This window comes from Macrotis lagotis, chromosome 4, assembly GCF_037893015.1.
Source record: "Macrotis lagotis isolate mMagLag1 chromosome 4, bilby.v1.9.chrom.fasta, whole genome shotgun sequence".
Classification (NCBI taxonomy): Eukaryota; Metazoa; Chordata; class Mammalia; order Peramelemorphia; family Peramelidae; genus Macrotis; species Macrotis lagotis.
This window is the reverse complement of record NC_133661.1, coordinates 104,232,518-104,238,517: the sequence shown is the minus strand read 5'-3', so window position 1 is coordinate 104,238,517 and position 6,000 is coordinate 104,232,518.

Below are 6,000 nucleotides of genomic sequence, written 5' to 3'. Positions count from 1 at the left end.
GAGGTGAGTTCAAATTAAGCCTCAGATATTTATTAGTTTTTTGCCTTGGGCAAGTCACTCAACTTGTTTGCCTTAGTTTCCTCAACTGTAAAATGGGAATAATAGCAACTGACTTCCAAGGTCAGTATCCAATGAGATATTTGTGAAGTATTTAATAGTGCCTGTAACATTGTCAAGGTTAATGCCATGCTTCCAATCATACAGGTTCTCAACCTAAATGTTTTAGTAGACTTTTCGCTGTCTTTTATTCACAGATCCAACAGCTGTTCAATCCAAACAGTTGTTTCTACTTCCACAACTTTTGTAGCTGGTTCTTTGGGAAGCCCAGGGTCCTCCTCACTCCTCTCCTAGTTAATTGCAATTATAACTTATGCCTTTCCCCCTTCTCCAGAACTATCAAAGTTGTCCTTCAAAGTTTAAGTCTCTAGGAGGCAGCTAGGTGGCACAGTGGATAGAGTACTAGCCCTGGAGTCAGGAGGACCCGAGTTCAAATCCAGCCTCAAGACACAATTACCTAGCTGTGTGACCTTGGGCAAGTCACTTAACCCCATTGCCTTTAAAAAGAATAAATGACAAATTTCAAGTCTCACCGTGTTACAAACCTACTTAATAAAACTAATGGGTGACTGACCAAATGCAAACTTTCATTTTTTAAAGTCCTTTACAACCTGAATCCCATCTATCTTTTCATCCTTATGTTATATTACAATAAAATTTTCCTTTTTTGCTATTCCTCACAAATATGACTCAATTTCTATCCTGTATCTTTGAAATGATTTCTAAATACCCAGTCTAACAGAAATGGCAGTCTTCATAATTAAAATTCTACTTTCATGACTGGCTAATCATTGATTATTTGTACAGTGCTACCAAACTTCTTTTTACTTTATATCACTGTCTTTAGTATTCAAAGACCCTAATTGATTGATATCCACAATTTTTCATGTATGAAAGTATTCATGGAAATATAAATGTGGAAATAACTATTTGTTGTCTTAGCACAGTTAGGACCTATATGTGCATTCTTCTAAGATTTATTCTATAATTACTCTCTAATTCCTCAATTTAGTTTTCTGATATTAAAATTTTTTAACATCTTTTTTGCATGTTTATAATTATATGAATTATATTTTTGAGTGATTTGTTACCTATATTGTCTACTAGAAAAACTTCTTAAAAGGTAAAATCATGCTTAGCCATGTCCATGATGACAAATGTAGAATTCACCAAGTTTGAAATTTTCAGGAAGAATGATGCAACCTATCTAAGATGAAATTTAATCAAATGGAACATTTTGTCCATGGTTAAAAAACAACATATATGAAAAAAGATATGAAGGTTTTAGTGAACAATGACAGCAGTGAAACACAGTAAGGTATATTCAGTTCTGGATACTACTCAGGAAAGTCACTGTCAAGATAAGAGTGTATCTAGAAGTATGTGACCAAAATAGTCAGGGGACTGGAGACTAGATCAAAAAAGAATTGGTTAAGGGACCCAGGGATAATTATCCTGGAGAAAGGATAACTTATATAACTTCTTTCAAGTATTTAAAGAATGCCATGTGGAAGAGATTTGTTTTACCTGCTTCCAAGTAAACAGAAACTGGAATAAATAGTAAAAATTGCAAAAACAAAAACAAAAAACTAGTTCTAAATGGAATGGGTTGCTTTAGGAGGTAGTGAGGAGGCTCTCCATCATTGGAAAGTTTTAGGTTTTTAGGTGAAGGCTTGGTGATGACTTTTTGGTTACAAATAGAAAAGGCCTTTGGTTAGGTATGGATTGGACTAGATGGCCTCATAGATCCCTTCTAAACTCCTATAAAAGATTTCTTTACTACAGTCAGGTATAAAGGTTAGAAGGTTATTCGAACTATGTCCCATTTGGCAATGTCTATCTCTTCATGCTCTGTAAGTTAACAATCATACTGTACAATTTGCTATGATATTTCTATCAATGGAAAAGACAGTCCTTGTTGCTGAATAGTTTTTTTTAAGTAGAGGGAGATAAGGCAGATAAACATAAACGTTACCATTAAACATAATTCTTCCTTTTTGATTTTTAGGGGAAACAAGACCAAAAGCACTCTTTTACTTGATAGGAAAGAAATCCTTCCACCTTCCTTTCAGATTATCCAAGGTAGTGAGCTTTTGACATAAAGGTAGTGGGAAACTGCTCTATCAGCAAAGCATCAGTTATTTAGAAACTTAAGATGATTCATTTCAATAAGCAAGCATGTGTTAAGTTGCTATTATGCTCAAAGCACTCAAAAGAATAATTTAAGAGCAATTTTTCCTTGGATCCACAGTTACACTTCTATAGCTCTGTGCTTCTTGGCTATGTTTCATACTAACTCCAAGATATGGAGCCAATTCCATTAGTTTGGCTCCATGCCCTGGAAATGTGCAGTGATCATGCAATGAAGTCATTCAGCTCATGGAGTGATATGGATACAGCATTCTTTTTTTAGGGGGGTATGGCCTTCTTAATAAAAGGAGAATGATTTTTGAATGGCTATTTTGGTGGGATAGGTCAAATGTTGTATGCGTAGAAATACTACTGTAATTGCCTGAGGCCAGTGCTAGTGCAGTACTTTTACTTGAAGACACCATATGAACAATGTATCAGCCCCCCCCCCCCCTTTATTTTTGCCAAGAGTGGAGTTCAGATAATTATAGCGAAGCAACAGAAGCCAGAAGTGGCATTTTTTGACTTTAAAAAAACCCCCCAAAGCAAATACTCCTCTCTTCCCATACTTAAAGAAATTTAGAATTTCAATGGAACGTATACTGCAAATCACAATCTCTCTACAGAATGCTTCCAGATGTAACTGTGGTTTCACAATTCATAACCTGAGAACAGTGTTAAAGCCCTTTAAACCACTGCCTAACTTGGTAAATTAAGTTTCCACTTGCATAACCTTAAAAAAGCTGGGGTCACCTTTCTGTGGGATACTGGCTCATATGAAAGATAAGTGTCAGCTTATTAATAGACTGACAAGAAATTGACAAAAGGGAGCTTTTAAATAACAGTTTCTTTAAAAGCAACGCTCAATAAAAAAATATAACTTTGATCATTTCTATGCCTGATGCTTTGAAAATGTTTTTCCAATAGTACACTCTACATACAGTATTCTTTAAGATTGTTTTCTCTGAAAGAAGCCTTAAATGGACCTAAGATCTTTTTTTTTGTGGTAAATCTTCTTACAAAAGGAACAAACACATCTTTTAGTTTTTCTTAGTCCATTTGCTTGTAAGAGAAGAACAGTGGGCAAAAGAGAAGAAGCAGTGATGCTACATTAATAGGAAACAACTACTGAAAAAAGAAGCTCAACAAAGAAAGAAGAAATTTTCTTACATCAATTAAAGGGAGCAGGTGTGTGAATTTCCAGATCTCTTAAAAGCAGAAAATTCTAAATATAAGAGGAACCTTAGACTTGATTTTCTAGATCAGAGATTTCCAAACTTTTCTGACTATATGCTCCAATAAATAAAATTTTTTACTTATTTTATTTCATCCTTTTTAAATTGTTTTGTGAACGTTTTATAATATATCACGTTAACAGTAGAACATAGAATTTATAAACACATGCATGCATGTATATGTGTAAATCCTAGTAATATAGTTGATAAAAGGAGTTAGTATCAAGGGTAAGAATGTGGTTCTATCATCTTCTTGTTGTTTGTACTTGAATTATTAACATTATAATCAATCCAAGTTCTCTTTGAAGGAATCCTGTTAAAAAAAATTCATGTTCATTTGGTGAGGGTTAGTTTAGTTTAAAACTAGATAACATCATCTATAAATTCACAGGCCATGAACATGTAAACTGCAGTATATCACAATATATCAAATGTGAACAACTGAATGAGGGCACCACAGTTAACCCTCTGTTCTATGGAATTTCCATTCTTCTCTGAGGATAGCTGGCAGATCATATGTGACATGTGACCATGAAACACACTAATCTAGTAAGGGGTACCAGTATCAATCTGCAGGTCAAGGGCAAATATCACTAGAGTTCAATTTCTTTTTTTTCCAATTACATGCAAAAATTCTTTTCAACATTCATCCTTCTGTAAGCTTTTTCTACATCCTTTCTTAACCCCCCTCACCTCATGTCAGTGAACAATCTGATATAGGTTGTATATGTACAATCATGTTCAACCTATTTCCTTTATTAGTCATGTTGAGAGAGAGGAATTAGAACCCGGGGGGGGGGAACTATGAAAATGAAAGAAAAAACAGAAAAGAAGTTTTAAAAAGTGAACATAGAAGGCTGCATTTAGAATCCTTAGTTTTTTCCTCTAGATGTGAATGGTATTTTCCATAACAGAGGTTTCAAGATTTTCCTTGATCATTAAACTGCTTAGAGGAGCTGTGCATCCATCACAGTTGGTCATCTCACAATGTTGCCATTAATGGGTACAATGGTCTCCTGATTTTGCTCACTTCATCCAGCATCAGTTCATGCAAGTTTCACCAGGCTTTTTAAGTCTGACTGCTCATTATATCCTCCAGAACAATAGTGCTCCATAACATTCATATACCATAACTTGTTCAGTCATTTGCCAATTGATGAACAATCTCTAAATTCCCAATTCTTGCCACTACAAAAAGATCTGCTATAAATACTTTCGTATATGTGAGTCTTTTCCCTTTTTTAATGATCTTTTTTGGGACATAAACCTAATAGTAGTATTGCTGGATTAAAGGATATGTAGTTTTATTGCCCTTTGGGCGTTGTTCCAAATTGTAGAGCTCAATTCCTTAAAAATGTTAAGATTATTAATAATTATTAATAATTACCTAGCTGTGTGGCCTTGGGCAAGCCACTTAACCTTGTTTGTCTTGCAAAAAAAACTCCTAAAAAATGTTAGATTAAAAACTATAAATAGTTCTATTTTTTTGATCCCCAAATGGATCACTGCAATAATTATACATATATGTATATATATATACACACATACATATGTGTGTGTATATATATATATATACAAACACATACACACATATACACATATATATGTATGTATGTATATTCTTTCTTTGGAATTGACTCATCATTTTTAAGATGAAGAGGTTCAGAAAGGGTAAAGGATTTGGCCAAGGTCATATAACAGGTATAGGGCATTAAAAAAAATTACTATAGCATTCTTTTTATATCTGTAAATTTCATGAGTGTTTTGAGTGAAATGTTAGAGATAATGGAGGGGGGCACAAGGTTAAGCATAATAAAATACTAACATTTTGGCTACTGCTGCCTGTTGCTACCACCACCTGCCATTTCTTTAAAGGTGTATACCTTTAAAATTTGAAGTTTTTTCACCTTAAAGCCCCATAACAATGTGAGGGGGTACATATTATTATGCCCATTTTATAAATCCAAAGCTTGGAGAGATTAAATGACTTGCTCATGGTCATGCAGGTAGGGTCCAAAGTGGGATTAGAATCTAGATTTAACTGACTTCAAACTGGGCATTCTACCTACATAATATGCTTGTTTTTTGATTTGAAGATCAGGTGTCTTTTTGGCAAAACAAAGGCTAATAAATGTTTCTTTAGTTATTTGGCACACAGGAAAATAGCATCTTCCACCTTTCCTTTTGACCTTCAAGTCCTGACTGTGGTTAAAAATCACTTCAAGTGGCCTCACCGACAGAGTCATAAATTTGCTTTTTCTCTTAGCCAGTTGTCTTTCATTCCATTCCAGGAATATATACTATATACTTCACTCACCCTGGCTAGCAGTCCCACAGATGGGTGCAGTTGCTTACCATGGCAGAAAGTAGACAGATAAGTACAAGTTCACCAGCATAAGGTCATGGATTGAGAGTTAGCATCTAGCTCCTCAATCTGAGGCCCAGGAACTGACTTGTCCAGTTTCATACAAGAAGTATGTAGTATAGAGCTGGGATTTGAAATCAGGTCTTCTGAATGAAAATCAAACACTCTTTTTAAGAAAAAACTCCAAAACAAACTAGAGATACTAGAAAGGAG